Genomic DNA, 19069 nt, shown 5'->3' on the forward strand with positions numbered 1-19069 from the left:
GCTGTCACAGGTGCAGGTCACACACATACACACTGCAGTGTACACTGTAGCTGTCAAGTCAGCACCATGTCGTTGGTGCAGCACTACACAGCCTTATGGACCCATAACACCATGTGACACATGACCAATGGGCTGTACAGCGGTGTACACCAGCTGTGAAGAGTACACATGTACCAACAGGGATCCAACAGGTGTTATGCATTACAATGATACCAGTATACATGAACAGGTCGGCTCAAGACATACCATGGCCCTTACACAGCTGTGACACCTGACTGTTGCTGTACACCAATGAACACACATCTGGGTATGTCATACATGTGATTGTGTGGATGTGTGCATGGACTGCACACACAACACATACATACATGGCCTTTGATGTACCTCATGCATAACACTGGCCTAATCAATGCTACACACACGAATTGAAGGTGGGCCCATGTCTGTTGAATGCTCACACTACAGGGGGTAGCAGTGTTGACCGGGACACATACCCTTGTACTGGTCGCCTGTGACATCCATGGTATCATACCGCAGTCCATGTGCTATGTATGTCAACACACATGTCCAACAATAGCAATGCATACAAACATGGCAACAGGAGACACATGTGACATCTGTACTGTGCATGCAGCAAACATGCATGTGCAGTGGCCGATGTCCGTAACATAGTTGCACCTACCTACGACATGCAGACGCAATGCAGACCCAATATTGACGTCTGTATACGTTGACATACAAAGAGCACGTATGGAGGGATGTGTGTACATAACATGGTGAACCACCTGTCTAGATGTATGTGTGCAGGGGGGTGGCTCACAGTTGGGTCACACACCATCCTATTATGCCATGTGCTAACTGTACGCTATGTCGCTGTTACGTGACGGTGCTGACATAATGCATACACAACGGTCAGGTGTTAACAACTATATGTCATATGGCACCTGTAACACCTACAACCTCCCGTGTGTATATAGCAGCACATTTGCGTTGGTACACATAATGCAATCAATACCGCTGCATGTCCATCAAACGTGTCATCATATGGCAGGTGTATCATTCCCAGCACTGCCATGTGTGTGTCCGAATGTGTGACCAGGGATGCCACATATCGTGGGGAATATGTACCAGTTGCTACACATCCCTGTACACCATTGTAGAGAACTGTACATACGTCAGTGTGGGAAGCATGACGTTCACAGGTGAGGTGCATCACACACATCAGCTGTCTGTATACACATGTGTGGTCACCACAGTGTGTGTGTGTCTGTATGTATGTCTGGTGCTTGGTGTGAGTGTGTATGCTAATATACGGTGGGAAATTATCACTGGCCCCACGTGTTGACTAACCCGTAATGGTGATGCATTGCACAACCCTGTTGATGCCATAGGTCCCAGCCATACTGGCTACCTGTGCATGTCCCTTCTCTGTGACACGTCATGTGGGTGCATAGTACTGTGAGGGTGATGACCACACAGGCAAGGATCCCCAGCTGCACACTATGGGGTGTGCGTTATAGTGGTGTACACCCCGTGACTGCGGCCATGTTCACGTACTGTTACAGGGTCCTACTGCTGCACAGTGTGGCCTCCAGCTACCAAGTGACACCTCACATCATCATTGGCCAGGCCGCTGTGTACAACCCCTGCACCATGTCACCAAACCTGTAATGTGTCCTGCTATGTATGTCACATCTCTGTCCAGTGTAGCCTGTGGCACCGACCACATGCGTCAGGTGCAGTATATGTGCAGACATCTGTGTCATGTTTGTGTGTCCAACAGTCAGGATGAGGGTACATGTAGCATGCTGATATTGCCAGATGTGCCTGTGTGTACTCCACAGGTACACGTGGGAGACTGCAAACACTGCTACCTGTAGCCACATGCACGTACACCATAGGAGGGAACCAGGGTATCACAACCAGCATAGTGCTACAGATGTAACCGAGACACATACCGTGAACACATCACAATGCATGCTGCACCTGCACTACATGGTGTGACTGGTGCATGTCGACAGTACACAACCTATGTCACATACACAACTCAGTATTCACACACAACCACTGCAACATACACATCCCTCACTATGCATACACAGGTATTACATACACCTCTCACTATGCTGTTCACCCTGTGCATCAGAATATTTGTGCATAACCCTGCACCGATGGTGTGGATGACAGGGATGCAGCACAGGCTTCATCATATGCACAGGGTGATATGTTTGCCAGGGGCATAGGCTGCACCAATGGATAACATCATGTATGTGTATAAGGGCTGGTGAGTTGACTGGACATGTCTGTGCAGAATGCATGTGGATGTTGTGGAGCCCTACAGTTGTGTTTGCTGTGTGCGTGTATGTGTGTACACAGTTCTGCCATTTGTGATGCCTACACGGGGTATAATTGACAGCCCCAGATTGTACAGTGCAGGTTGTACAGCTCACTGTGTCTGTCCACAGCCACATGACCTGTGCCTGCCTGGGGTTGCATGGTCACTACCAGGTGGAGGTACAGAGTGGCTACTGTCCGACGACACATGTCCGCTGGAACTGTGTCCCCGCTGAGACCGTACAGGGTCACGTCCACGTGACCTGCTGTGTCCTGGTGTTGACAGCGCAGCAGCAGCTGCACTGCTACTGCTACCGGCACTATGGGAGCGGGCTTGTGAGGTGGCACGCTCATGTCGACCTACACTAGGTGGTGTTGCTGGCCTACGTCCACGTGGCCTACGCCTCACTTCTACCAGGTGTTCCAGCACAGACAGATCCCACTCACGGATTGCCATGCCTCGGTCAAGGATTCCGACCATTTCACCTAGTCGCCTATCCAGAACATTAGCAATCTGCTGTTGAGCATTTGCCAATGCATGGATGCTATCATTTAGGATATGGATAGCAGCCCTCTGCAGCCTCTGCCCTTCTCTGTTCTGCCATTCAGCACGTGCCTGTGCCACCATTAAAGTCTGGAACATGCGTCTGGTGATACCAGCTGCTGCGCCCTGTCCTGCAGGTGCATGTCTGCCAGAGGTCCTCCTACGAGCAGCACCAGCCACATGCCTGTGTGGCACATCTGCAGTCATTACACTGACAACATGGTGTGTAGACACACCTTCTGTAGCCACCACACATTCCTGTTCCACGCCAACAGACACTGACTGTCCTTCCTCTATGGCCACCAGTGATGCGGTATGTGTTGACGGCAGAACTGTGTGCGGGGAAGAGTGGGACATAGCTGTGATGGTAACCATTGGCACAGATTCAGCCCCTGACAATCCTGCCTGTACCTCATGCATATGTTCATCACCACTAGTATCTGTGGGGACACTAACATCAGATGGACCGCAGGAGGGTAACGCACCTACATCACCTGTGAATGCAAAGAAATACTATAAAGTACAATAGACACAGACACACACACACAGACACACATACAGACACACACACAGACACACACACACACACACACACACACACAGACACACCCACACAGACACACACACACACACACACACACACACACACCATGCATGTGATTTGTCAGATGGCATGCAGCATGCCTGCGATAGAGCAGAGGGCAGGCAGCTTAGACATTAATAGTGTTAGTAAGCATAACTCCCTGGGGTGCACACTACAGCAAGCAGGTGTCATATCAGTAGCCATGCAGTTCACACAATCATGGTAGTATGCGTGCATCCCTGTGATACACCATGTGGCCCAGAACAGGATAACAGTACACATGGCTGACGTGACCTTGACATGTAATTTGCTGACATGTGCATTAACATGCATACATGTTTGACACAATGATGTCCTGACACATGTACAGCATCATAATGGGCTTCACATTGCAGTGTTGTGTGTATGCCCTACAGATAGAATGCATGTTTAGCAAATGTGCATGAGCACGGGAGGGTAGTGTGAGCCATCTACATTGCTATACAGTGTGAACTACAGACACTGTGCCATTGCATGGCAACATGAGGCATGTATGTTGCTGTAGAATGCATAATATGTACACATTGCATAGCCATAACTGCAACACAGTCATGATGTTTGACAGATCATATATGATTGACTTCAGTGACACCTCCAGTAGCTGTGCATGGGCTTTTAGGTTGTCCACTGTACCACAACAACTGTATAATCAGTCAGCTAAGGCTATAATTGGAACATGTGTGGACAATGTGCAACAGGGTGTATACACATCCCATGTTCTGTGTGGCTACATGTCTCTGGCCATCCCCCATGGCCATGTGTGCACATGTGGTGGCCAATTGTGTGTGATGGGCATCTTCTCCACATGTCTGTGTGGTCCCATATGACATACACCCCTACATGTCAGATATGTCACATTCCACAGGTATATGCAGACAACGGGTTGTATGTTTGGTATGTGGGGTATAGGTCATGTGATAGTGTGACAATATTGCAGACAGAACACTACATGTCTGAGACATGTCAGGTGGCACATCACAATATGTGCACCCAATGCAGGGGCATATGACACAATGGGGACACTTGTGGGCTGCCCATATCACAGCTCACTGTATGGTACTGTGTGCGTACCACACATGTTGTTCCAATGCATACTACATATGCCTCCATTGTAGAACACCTCCACCGTTGTATGCACAGCTAACCACACATGTTGCAATGACAAGTACTGTGGTTTCAAGTCTGTGTATCATTACGTTTGAATATATTGCACATGGGTGGTGTGTGTGAATGCATGGTGGTGCGACCTGCATATCGTGACTGGAACAAACATCAGGTGTGCAAGTGTTAACTGGCCACATGGCAAATAGATCTACACTGTAACATGCCTGATACTGATGACAGTCTCACCTGCAACGGACCCATGTCTGTGCAGCACGCCAGAGGTACCTGTATAGGGGTGACACACTAGTATGAACATTATCCATGACTGTATGACAGCCACAGGTTGCACTGTGCATGTGCACACATTCACCTGTGTAATAGCATATAGTATGCACATGTGTGCATACACAACGTAGCATACTGTAGTATGCTGCATGTGTGTCCACATACCTGGCATATGTTGTTACTTTACATTATGTACAGTGACACATGCAACTACATGGGATTTAATAGCCATATGTGCATTACTGACTTACCAGGCAACTCCAGGCTCATTGGTTGGGAGACACCCACCTCCACGATGGCAGCTAGTGTTTCTGCATGCTGTTCCCTGGGTGTCCCCAGACTGGCCAGTAGATCCTCGGTGTGTGTGAGTGGGGGCTGGGTTGGTGGCCCACCACCTGTTCCACCTTGTTTCCTGGCGATTGCAGTGGCACACTGTTTTGCATGTCGTATCAGGTCCGTACAGTGTCTGCGCACCTGCTGGTAGGTGCAGTTATGGCCACCCACATCGTTTAGCATTTATCACACTACACACAGGTGGCACTGCATTGCATGAGTGGGACTATAGTCCTACACCCCTGACTGGACTGTTCTGCGTGGCTATGGGGCACATCATCAAGGATGTCATTCTCAGAGACATTGTTGGTCTCCCGTCCTCTGCTGCCACCCGGGTTGGGCTTGTTAAGGCCAGAGAATGGCCCCTACACATGGTGGACTCCTTTCATACAGTTACCAGGGCAGTTGCTGATGGTACGGGAGTGCACACATCCTACATTGTCCTCTCATTGCCTTTCAGCACCATTCCCCATTCTGGTACTGACAACATACACATCCACCTGCACATCGTATCCTGTGTCTCAGGATGTTATGCTATGTGGCTCATGGACAGGACACACAGTGAGGCCAGCATACCATAGTACCTACTACATGTCAGGTACTTTGGCATACCACGGTCCTCAGTCATAGGGCCCCTCATGTTAAGTATATGCTTCCCTGCGGAACAGTCTGGCACAGGGGACTTTCCCTGCCTAGCTTTAGAACTCCTACATACCAAGTGCCATGATTGCTCTACAAGCTGATACTGACTCCAACCATATGGGTATCGCTGTGACAGATACATAATATGACTATCATGGCATCAAGCTGCATGACACAAGGTGCATGCACATCACCTTTGCATTACACCATTCACCCACTGACTATCACATGGATGGTAGTCCCCTACATACATATCACATTGTACATGTTTGCAGTACACACATATGTCGCACCCACTCCTGTGGTTACTGTATTGCCACTGTGGCATGGATATCCTCCTATGTGGCCACACCTATCTGTACTGGGTGTGTAACTGGTACATAGGCACCTATTGTACCGCTGAACTCAAGACATCGACACACATTCAAGGGTACACCACCCCATTTAGGGTGTACCTTACACAACAGCTACAGCTTTACATGCCAAAACATTAACATGCCATGCCGTTTACTGAGCTCCGACAGCTTAAATATGTGGCTGCACTACGGACACCACATCTGTACACATTTGCATACTACATACTCAGGGGTGACCTCTGCTGATCAGACAGGGCCCATGTGCACAACAGTATTGATGGATATACTCCTCATACGCAACATAAGCAGAAGCCACTGTGAGCAACATGCTCATGGATATGTGCACACATGCCACAATGAGTGGGATGTGCTTCTGGGTTACATTCCTAGACCGGGCACTCACCATGCTGTGGAACATAAGTCCTCTGTACATCATGCAGAGACACTCAGTAGCACTGTTCATGTGATACCTCCCTTGGTGGTTGGGAGACTCATGTAGGCCTGGGATCACTGCAGTGGCTGTACTGTGGAGTGGTGCAGGTGACACCTGGCTCTGCTCTTCACAGGACACTACCCTGGAGAGGTGCCACTAGTGTGAACACTGTAGTTGTGATTATACATGGACTTGACAGACTGCATAGTACCCCACTATGCACCTTTGCAGCTATTACATGTCCTTTGTGCATGGTTACTTGGTAGCCCTTCCATTTAGATTAGCTATCATGATATTACTATGTCCCATACCTACAGGCCATATGTATTCTGTTATTGTACATACCAATAGACGATACCTGTGGTATGCATAATATGCCTGTTAAGCTGTGTAGAATATCTGTCATATCTACCTATAATACTATACATTACACATATTTCACATAGTATCCCATAATGCAAAGCATACTTGCTCAGCGGGACCACTTTACATATGTCATTAACGTTATTTGCCCATACACATGCGTGCTGTGACAGTATATCAACATATACTATCCCCTGCTATGGCACGTCCTTGTTGCACATACCCTACCACTGAAGGCAGGTTGTATGGCATTGTTCTGTTTAATGGCCTCATGTAGCATCCCTTCTGGTGTCTGTGCTGTGTACCTTGTGTCTCACTGCTGCACGCACAGATTCTACAAGCGTTAGTATGCTCAGCAAGACATCACTACATAAATACCTTTCCCCACTTTATGCATTGCGGACACGTTTAATTAATGCAAACCAGGCTATACATAAAGTAAAACTAATTAATACAGATCATGCTATACATAACCTTACATATCGTGCATTCTACATACCTTGTTGTCGTTACGGCGTTTTGTTTCTATCACTCTCACAGTGTTTCAACTGTTTTTCGGTATGAGCATACGGTTTGAATGTCTGGCAAGTCATCCTTATATACGTCGATACCTGAAACATGTGGATTCTTCACACCAATTGGTGTTCCTGAGTGACTAATTACTTGCATATCAGCTGTGCAGCTACTCCATTCACCAATTACGCGGAGACAGTGGGGTATAATTGGATTCTCCACTTGGGCGTTGCCTATTTTCCCTACCTTCGGGGAGACGGTCTGTATTGTGTTTTGTTATGAGTAACTGCAACTGCTATGCATGGAGACAAGTATAGTTTGGATTCATGTCCCCCGTGGATTGTGTGTGACAGGTAGAGTATTTTGTTCAACATGTGGTTCTACCTGTCATCCCGACGTCTGATAACAGAGTATTGCAATCAATACCTGTAACATGGCTGTTCGTTCCATTATACAACGCCTGCAATTTTGCATGTCGCCTTTAATTGTGTCTCTCACACGGTATGTTGAGGGTTCTGCAGATGTAATTGACTGACTGGATGTTTGTGCTGCTATTGCAGTTTGTATTGCTTTAGTTTCTAGTGTGGGGGATGTCGGTGGTTGTACGCAACATATACGGTTTGTGGGCCTTGCATTTCTACATAATCTATATATATGTGTGTGTGGGCTCCGTCCCTGATTAGAGAGGTAACAGTTAGACTTATGTTACGGGATTGTACTTTGGGCCATTGTTAATTGGTTTCTATATCATCTGCAGGTGAGCTTGCTACTTGTATACCTCCGTAATTGCAGCTATATATCAGGGGATATGTGTAGGTGACAGCTATCCCTTGTATTTCTGTCCCAGATATTTGCAGTCATTGTGGTTGTGTTGTTAAAAAAGCCTGTTTGCCATGGGTTGCCACCTTATCATATGGTCATTGTTGGACACTTGCGGGACACAAAGCAGTGTTTACAGGCCAACACGTAGCCACGGTCAGTACACAGGTAGCACATACTTTTATCCTCACTACATACCTATTGTTGTGTGACTTTGGATACTTATCATATTGCATGTAACATTTAAGTTTCTTACATACAGGCATAACTATTAAATACGACTGTTACATTATATAAGGGACATATTTATGTCCTACCATCTCGGACATTTGCCCTTTGTACTGTTTTATGTCAGGACACACCTGCCCAGGGTGGGGATGTCCCTCCTACTGTGGTACAGGTAGTAACCGTATGCCTACGGCTAGCTATACCCACACCTACCATACTGGTCTGCCTCTGACTTGGCACCAACATACACATGTTGCAGACACACACACACATTACAATCACACAGAAACGCACACGGCACCCTCAACGCACACTTACACAGACTATGGCACTCACAAACACAGTTCAACACAATACCTACGTGGACCGCGACACCATCAGAGTTGACTAACCTTCCCTTCATATAATCATACTATTACTTGCAGATGTACTGTTCCGGTACTGTGTTCTATCGGTCTTTCAGCCTCGTGGTTACGCATGTCGGTATGTTACACATTCCATGGTTGGCGGTATCCTATTTATTTGTACCTCCGAGATGTTATGAATGTCGTTGAACTATCTATCATATTTGCAGATATCGCTGAATCCATCTATATGACTATATATCCCTCTATTGCCCTTTCTATCTGTATTATATATATGCATATGTGTACATATATATATATATATATATATATATATATATATATATATATATATCTATAGATATATATATCTATATCTGGTGGGGAAGGTGACAGGCACACAGCACCACCATATGCTGTAAGACTCATGTACTGTTCAGGTGTTGGCATTCCGTGTTTCACTGGCTGTTGTGTTTACAATGTTTGAGGGCTGCCTATGTAGGAGTCACACATTGGGCCACCTATACATTACAATTTACAGGTGGTCAGGTTTGTGTGCCATCCATTTTACTGTGTGTGCAGGCATAGAGGTTTCAGTCTGTAGGGGCCTACATGGTCAGAGTATGTGCTATACGTTCCCTCTTTGCCAAGGCGTAGGCATATTGGTCACACCTCCATCTGCCTACTGGGGCTGGCACAGTGTGTTCATGGTCTGAATCCCTCTGTGCCTGTACTGGCCTTGGCAATTGCGGTGGGCTATGAGGGCCTTCACCATTTTGTCCCTGCTGCAGCTGCTTCCGCAGTATCATATTATGTAGCATGGCACATACTATGACGATGTGGGCACACGTGCCTGGAGAGTACTGCAAGGCTCCACCAGATGTATCCAAGCACCGGAACTGTGATTTCAGCATCCCGAACACACGCTCTATGATGATTCTGGTTTGTGCGTGTGCCTCATTATGGCGTTCTTGCATGGGTGTGTGAGCATTTCTGATGGGAGTCATCATCCACGGCTCCAGTGCATAGCCAGCATCCCCCACGAGATGTTTATGTGAGATGTCCCCCCTGACAAATACCTGATACAGCTGTGAGGCATGAGTCATGGTAGCTTCCAGGGCTGCCAGCACACACATCCATGATAATGCCCTGGGCATTGCACATGACCTGGCAGTTGATGGAGTGGAATCCCTTGTGGTTTATGTAGCGCATACCCTGCTCACCAGGTGGTGACTTGATTTGTATGTGTGTGAAGTCTATCGCACCCAGTACCTCCGGGTATTGTGCCACACGGTGGAAGTGAAGAATATTGCTGGCAAACTCCTCCTGAGTTCTGGGGAAGTATATCTGCTCATTGGCATGTGGTAACATGGCATCCAGGAACTGGTGTAGTACCCTGGATGCTGATGCCTGTGAGATACCCATTATATCTCCAGTTGGCCTTTGAAAGGTACCTGTGGCCAGTATTCACAGGCTTACACATACCTTCGTGTCCACTGGTATGGGTTCCCCTCTGTTGTTTCTGGTTCTCAGGCGTGGCCGGCACAGCTCCACTATTTGCTGTAAGATGTCCCTGTCCACCCTGTAATGCTCTACTATCTGCAGGTCATGTAGCCCCTGGTAGGTTACCCTTGGTCTGAGCACTCTCCTTCTCCTCCGAGGCCTGCGGTGGTTGTCGGCATCATCCTCCACAACACCGTCAGTCTCTAACACATGCTGATGAATCACAGCTATGGCAGCTCCCAACATGTACATTTTAAAAGTTCCCCGTATGTTTACACCTATGATGTGGTATTTGGGAATACACAGGTGTGTGTTGGGTGCTTACACACTTTATACTATTGTGCTGTGAACACCAATGATGTCATAGGGTGTGTATGTACGTTTGTAGCTACAGGTTATGTTATGTGTTTTACTGCCGGAACTACTATTGTGGTGCCTTTGGTGTTGAATTACATTTTCCTGCCGTGGATTACCTCTTGACCTTCCCTTTACATTTCTGCGCATTGCACCTACCATTTTCTGGCGTGCATCCTGCAGCCTACTTTCATTTGCACTTTCCTGGACCTGGCGTATCTTGCGTTATGTGTGCTACTGCCGGTCTGCTGTCAGTTTGCTTTGCTCTGCCGTGTCAGGTCTCCTATCTTTGCAATACAATACCTCCCCTCCTTTCTTTGCATTCACATGCCTCCCCTATCCTGTTTTGCAGGTTTCTGCAAGCGGACTTGTCAGCTGCCGTCAATTGGCCTTCGTGGGTTGATTGGTGTTGATTGTTCATTAGTACTCCAATTACCCTACTTCCGCATTTCCTTTTCTTCCCCTGACCTTCCTGTTTCTGCTATTGTTTGCGGCACGTGCCTCCAATTACTGGGTTTCGGTCCCGTTTTCATCCTCGTACACATGTGCTTTTGGCCACCATGTGTGCTCTCAGCTAAATGATTCCTCCCCACCCCTATCCTGTAGCTTTGCTTAGCAATGGACAGACCAGATTTGCAATGCTCCAATGTGCTTAGTGCTACAGTGGCACACCCCTCTGCTGATGTCATGTATCTCCTCTGAGCCACTCCTCAGTGTTATACCGCTGTGCTGTATGGTACAACCTTCCTCCGGTGGGACATTTGTGATTCAGTATTATCTGCCTCATTTGCATGGCATTGACTACTAATTCATAGTTACCGTGCCGAACACTATCGCAAGCCCTTAGCAACCCTTGCACCTTGGTTGTGGTGTTACATGCCTACCATTGTGTGTTATGCTGTAAACCTGATTTCCATTACATTGCGATTTTATGACATTTTTATATTATTTCTTTATGTTACAGCTTCCACACACATGCCCTGCAGTTCTGCTGTGCGTTACTGTGGACATGACATTAAATGTTGTTATTTACATGTTGTGCATCTTTTCTTATGCCATTGGCTGTGTATTTCACCATTGGCATATGTTCACGTTGTGATACCTGGGTCTGGCCCTCCTCCATAACTCCGATGTTATGTTTGGGAAAATGTAAACCGTGTTTTTTGGTTTACATTTCCGTGGGCTTACGCTACACCTGCACCACTTCATGAATCGCTATATGCCTTCATTTGCATGGTGCAACACTGCACATGGGGTGATTTGCATACCTACGCTGGGGTCTGCACAGATCTGGTGTACGCCGGTAGTGCATGTGGAATTTGATTGTACCCGAATCGCTCGGCGGCCATATTTGGCGTTATAACGCCTACGCTATGCGTGCGCCTGGCACAAGCTTCATGAATCCCGGGGATCATTTTTTTCTGAAAGGGATGATGCTACAGTCTTTAGCATTGAAGTTATCCCCAAGAGTGTCACTAATGACTGCCTTTTGTAAGAACCATTTATAGGATATTGCCTTCTTTAGAGCACTATCTGACTGCTCCCATTTGGCAGTGATCAAAAAACTTTGTCATACACAGACATTTACTTTTTGATTTTAGCTTGTATGATTACACTATTCCTTGTGGAACACCACTGCTTACATGTCTCCATGCTGTTTGTCTATTCCTCTTTTTTGACTATATGTAACAGTCATGCTTTCATGCTGAGAAATCCAAAATGAGTATGATCAGTTGTTTAGAGATTAGCTACATGAGGGTTGATAATGTCCTTCATCATTGTCTCCATGGTGTTGCAACTAATGTTATTCTGAGTAATAGTTGTCTAGTTCCCAGGTTAAATGGAATCACCACTGTTGTGAAAGTGAATACTGCAGGACATTTAGGTTCATAGGTTCATACTAGGCTATTTGCCCTGGGGCAATTATAAGCCTAGCCCGATTCTGTATGGCTTATGCCACCCCTTGATTTGAGTATAATGTGCCCTTTTTAAGGTTTAGTTAACTGTGCCTCTGTCTAATAGTGACATGGGAGTAATCCCTGGGACAAACCTACGATCCCCCATCCACCTATCGAGATTCTTCTTGAAGAGATTCAGTGAGGTGCTCTGCCTCACATGAACTGGAATTCTAGTCCAGAGTGAAGGGAGCCTCTGGGTTATGAACCTGTCCCTCTAGCAAGTTCTATTTATTTCTGTGCTGAGGTTCAAGTCCCTCGAGCGTGTGGCTCTAAGGGATTTAGATTTACTGAGGTGGAGCATGTCCATTAATTCTGGGTTTGACATAGCTTTGTATGTCAGGCATAGATCGCCTCGAAGTAGGCGTTATGCAACTGAGTAGAGCTGGAGTTTTTTTAACCGAGCAGCATATGGCATCTGTTTGAGACCCTTGATCCTCTTGGTGAGATACTTTTGGGGTCTTTCTAATTGCTGGAGGTGTCGGGTAAGGTACATCCCAAAAGGGGCATTGTATTCTATGATGGGCCTGATGAGGGATGAATAAAGCGGCACGATTACCTCTCTTGATCTAGATGTGAAACCCTTTGTGATGAGGTGGGCTATGTAGCAGGTCTTTCTAACCACTTTGGCAATGTGGTTTTCAAAGGAGAGATTGCTATCAACTTGGGTCCACAGGTCCCTAATAACTTTCTCTGTACTTAATGGGTTTCCGCCTATGTGGTAATTTGTGGGCACATTGTTTTTGCCAAAGGGTATGACAATACATTTTTTGGCATTTAGCTTTAAACCATGGCACTGGCACCAGTTATCTGTCTCTGTGAGACCTTTTTGAAGGATGCTTGTGTCAGCTGGAGAGTCGATTATTGCACCCAGTTTGCAGTCATCGGCGAACTTGGTGAGCTATAGTCCTCCCACGTTTGCCTGTACCTCAGAAAAGTATATACTGAACACGAGTGGTCCCAGGACAGAACCCTGTGAGACACCACTTGTGACTGGTTTCGAGTCTGACATGGCTCCAGCAACTCTCACTCTGTGGTTCTGTCTTTGAGCCAGTTTGCAACCCATCTTGTGACACAGGGGTTTATATTTAAGCTGGATAGCTTATCTATGATGCCCGAGTGGGGTATTGTGTCAAATGCCTTTGCAAGGTCCAGATTGGCTGTGTGGACTACCTTCCCTTCATCTATGGCTTTGGTGACTGTTTCAAAGAAGTCAACCAGGTTCAAAAGGCAGGATCTGCCCTTGACAAAGCCAAACTGGGTAGGATCTAGTGTCTGTAGGTCCCCAATGTCTTTGTTTATGAGTTCCATGATGATCCTCTCCATAGCCTTGCAGACTAAGCTAGTCAGGCTTATGGGGTGATACTTTCCAGGGTCCATAGAGGCTCCACCTTTGTGGAGTGGGACCACTGTTGCTGTACGCCATTCTGTGGGCACATATCGTGTAGTGAGGCTGAGATTGTATAGCTGTTTTATTTGAGGGATTAATTCCTCTTGGAGTTCATGTAGGATGCAACCTGGGACGCCATCTGGTCCCATGGAAGCAGTGTTTTTTGCTTTGGAGAGGGCAGCCTTCACCTGAGCATCAGAGATGTTTGGGAGGCAGCCCTTTGCCGGGATAGATACTTGCTCTTTTGGGGGGGAGGGGGTGGAGAAGTTTGCACTGAACCTGTCTGACAGGATATTGGTGATGTCTGTGGGTTCACTGTATTTTTTGTCATTTAGAATCAACTCAGAACAAGTCTGGGAGTTGCATCCCAGGTTCCTAACATAACTGAAAAAAGCCTTATGATTGTCTTTGGTGTCCTGTGCAATTTTTCTCTCGAAGCTGGCCTTGGAGGATTTTATGAGGGATCGTAATTTTTTGCTACTACTGATCAGAGATGCATTCCTTATTAGGGATTTTGCTCTATCATGTAGTAGCTTCCTCCTTCTGTTGTACAGTTTATTTATGGCAGGGGTCCACCAGACTGGACACCTGCCTTTGGATGATTGGGTCTTGGTTTTGTTTGGGATAGCATGATCCATGCATTCCTGGAGATGTCCGTAGAATGCGTTTATATAGGATTCTGCAGTTTGGGCCGTAGTTTCCACTGGCCCTGGGGCCTTGAAGGATTTCACTTTGGTTTTGAGAAGTGAGAAATTTGCTTCTGAGAAGTTTTTCACTGTGGTTTTCTGGGCTGGGGGTGGGGTCGGGATGTGGACATCCAGTGAAATTAATTTATGGTCTGATCTTACCAATGAGGGATAAACTTCTGGTGTGGAGCATAGAGTCCCCATGTTGGTAATGATCAGGTCTAGTATGTTGTCCCCTCTTGTGGGAGTGGTGACTAGTTGTTCCATAGCATTTGAGTTTATAATTTCCAGGAACCTTTGGGCTAAGGTGCTGGGTCTGGAGTAGTGCTCCCAGTCAATGTTTGGGTAGTTGAAGTCGCCCAATATAATGGTGTTCGGAGAGATCTTCTTGTTCTCCAATGTTTTCAGGAAAGCCAAGTGGGATTCCTGACTTTGACAGGGTGGTCTGTAAGATGCTATAATCTGAAAAGTCATCTTGCCCACTGTTAGTTGCACATGGATGGTCTCCGATACTTCGTGCAATGCCACTAACCTGGAGGTGTGGATATCCTTGATAAATATGGAAACTCCCCCTCCTTTTGTGGTTCGGTCCGGGTTTTGGGGCCGAAAATCATGATATGAGGTATAGCCTGGTAGTGCTGGCGTGCTCTCTGGAGCCTTGAACCAGGTTTCTGTCACTGCACAGATATCGATGTTCTCCATACTGAGGACAGCTTTGAGTGCGTGCATCTTGAGGTTAAGACTTCTGGCGTTAAGCAGAATTACCCTTAGTTTCTTGTTCCTTGTGCTGTCTATGGGAGTGGGTTTGACTTTTGAGCCTTGTCTAAAAAAGGCACTATGGGGGTGGCAAAAGCCTTAGCCAAAATCCGAAAGCCCAGTGGTGACAGGTGCAAGCCGTCCCTAGTGAAGCAACGTGGCTTGTCGAGCATGTCATCCCAGGCTGACAGACACTGGATCCCTTTTGAATGACACCAAAATTTTAGACAATTGTTAAAATAGATCATTTTGTCTTTGTACTGTGGCATCATTCTAGGTGAGGGTAAGATGCTGCTCAAGGTTAGGGTCATACCAGCCTGGGCTACATGATCAGAGAGCTCCTCTATGTCTCTTTTCATGCAGTCCAGGGAGTACGTCTCAAGATATTCACACCAACATGTACAATGTCTGAGTCATATTTGTATTTGCTTTGGAGTGACCTGAGTGCTTGCGTTATGTGGCGGATCCTAGCACCCAACAGGCAGCGCACCGTGACCATCTCTTTATTCAGCCTGTTCAGCGGGACGTCAGTGTGTCTGACAATAGAGTCACCTATTACAAGAGTATCAGGTGTGTTATTCAGCCTTAAGGGCTGTGGCTGCTTGGCACACTGACTTTGTGGGCTATGTGTCGTGCGTGTTTTGTTTTGAGGTAGCGTTTGCTTGGATGTCTGCTTTGGAGGTCTCTGTTGCTTAGGTAGATTTTTATTTAGAGCCTCCGAGTATGTTTTTGTGTATTTATGTGTTTGGTTCGCTGATGTGGTGGGACTATGTGATACTGGAATTGTGTTGTGTAAGGTTACCTTCTCCTCCTGACTGGTTACACCAGTTTTGAGATGAGAGAGCTCAGCCTCCAGTTTGTCTAAATACTTGCATCTCTCACAAATATTTTAACCTGTTTGGAGGAGGAGAGGGTTGTCTGTGTACATGAGACAGTTGTAACATTGCCTCAAAATTCCCAGATTCACCAGCTGGACTGGAGAGTAAACCATTGACTGACCTTTGGACATGCTAGAGTAATATAGGGAAACTGAATTTAAAACAGAACAATAGAGGACAGGGTAATAGTAGAGAGTATAAGAGTAAGTATTGCTTATGGTTTAATAGTGCTAACTTGTAGGATTACTTAATTGGACCAGTGAAGGGCCTTAGAATGATAATATGGTGTTTAAATTGAGAGATAGAGCAGTTTTAAGGGAAAAAGTGATGAGCAGACTTTGTGGAGCCAGGAATTGTTTAAACCCAATTAGGCGGCACTGCCCGCTGTTGCGCTATGCACAAAAACACGCAAAACCATGCAAAAGCGTGTTCTAAGAGAGGGAGATGAAGGACTTTGGAATTGACCCAAAATGGCCAATAAAACTACAGTTTCAAGTCAGTAACCACTCCCACAGGGGCAGGCAGGCTGCTCAATGTTTTTCACTGCCACTGATCAACAGAGAGACTTCCCTTTAGCACAAGTAAAAAATGGCCTCCAAGAAACTTACAAACAGTTCAAGAACAGCAAGCCTGTAACTGAAATTTTTTAAATCTCAGAAAAATGGGAAAAAAGCAAGATTTTTTTGTTTTTTTCAGAGATAGCAGAGGTTCATAAGTATCAACAAGTTATAACAGTGCAGTAAATGACCCCACACAAGAGTGCTAGGACAAAGACAGATAAAATGCAAGTTTTGAGAAAAAAAACATTTTAAAAATAAGTGCAAACAGTAAATTCAGTAAACAGCTCTAGGCTGTGCTCTAAATACAGTTACTAATGCAGAAATCAAGTTTAACAAGCCAGAAAATGCTCAAAATAGGTGGCGATGCAGAAAAACTTAGCAAATGAACAGAGAAAAATTACTTAAAATCTCAAAAGGGGCTCCTTTCTTCTCTCAGCGTTTTCGCCTCTTGGTGGGTGCTTCACCAACAGCCAACAATCCTGAAAAGACGCCAAAACCACAAGGCAACCAGGTTTTAAGAGAGGAAGATGAAGGAGTTTTGAATTGACCCAAAATGGCCAATAAAACTACAGTTTCAAGTGAGTAACCACTCCCACAGGTGCAGGCAGGCTGCTCAATGTTTTTCACTGCCACTGATCAACAGAGAGACTTCCCTTTAGCCCAAGCAAAAAATTGCCTCCAAGAAACTTACAAACAGTTCAAGAACACCAAGCCTGTAACTGAACTTTTTTAAATCTCAGAAAAGTCGGAAAAAAGCAGTTTTTTTTTTTTTGTTTTTTTCAGAGATAGCAGAGGTTCACAAGTATCAACAAGTTATAACAGTGCAGTAAATGACCCCACACAAGAGTGCTAGGCCAAAGACAGATAAAATGCAAGTTTTTAGAAAAAAACGATTTTAAAAATAAGTGCAAACAGGAAATTCAGTAAACAGCTCTAGGTTGTGCTCTAAATACAGTTACTACTGCAGAAATCAAGTTTAACAAGCCAGAAAATGCTCAAAATAGGTGGCTATGCAGAAAAACTTAGCAAATAAACAGAGGAAAATTCTTAAAATCTCAAAAGTGGCTCCTTTCTTCTCTCAGCGTTTTCTCCTCTTGGTGGGTGCTTCACCAACAGCCAACAAGCCTGAAAAGACAGCCATCTGTGCTGAGTACTGGCCTAGGTCTATGAGTGAAATAACTAGCCAATGGTGTTGACAACTACTGTTGGAGCCCCTCTAGCACATGGACAGACATGTTGTCTGTTGGCACCGATACTGTGTTTTAATTCTTATGACAGCCATTTACTAACCACTCTATAGGAAAAGCATTGTTGTAGACCTCCGAATAGTCACCGATTCCATCTCTGTGCTGGTGTACTAATCCTGTGTAATGCTTTGAACAACTGTTAAAATTGAATTTTACATAGGTGGGTGTTTCAAATTTTTAGTGAATATGTACTAGGATTAAAAGGTTATGAGAGCACATCAAGCAGTTGCAGAACTAGCTTGGCTTGTACACATCAAGGAAGCTTGCTGTATAAATGGTGGTAAATTGTCTGCCCCTAACATTGTTTAGATAAATATGAGCATGAAAAGAGGTCACCCTTAACAATGGCTAGTGGTTGAGAGCTTTGAGACCTCAGCGACTAACTAACAGCAGTGCAGGGCCATGAAAAACATCCTTAGGACCACAACAAAAAGGCAATGGAAAAAGGTATCTACCCCAAGTTATGCATCTCTAACCACCACCAGTAAGCATCCATACACACCAGTGCCTGATGGTGCACTACACTCAACTTGCTCCAATGTGTTGATTACATTAAGCACGAAGTAACCCTCTTAACATAGCCAATGCATATAGATAAAACTATGCATAAGTATGTGTATATTGGTATCAACAAAGTATATAACTATGTATATATATATATATATATATATATATATATATGGATCTAGGACATATGATTGAAAGATCATATGTCCCAATCCAAAAGTAACTAACCAACTTTAATGAAAGTGCTTTAACCAAAAAAGTACTTTTGTTAAACTACATTAAAAAAAACAAGCATAGCATTTACTATTTGAGG

The sequence above is a fragment of the Protopterus annectens genome, chromosome 3.part1 (genome assembly GCF_019279795.1).
Source record: "Protopterus annectens isolate FY-2018-M chromosome 3.part1, PAN1.0, whole genome shotgun sequence".
NCBI lineage: Eukaryota > Metazoa > Chordata > Ceratodontiformes > Protopteridae > Protopterus > Protopterus annectens.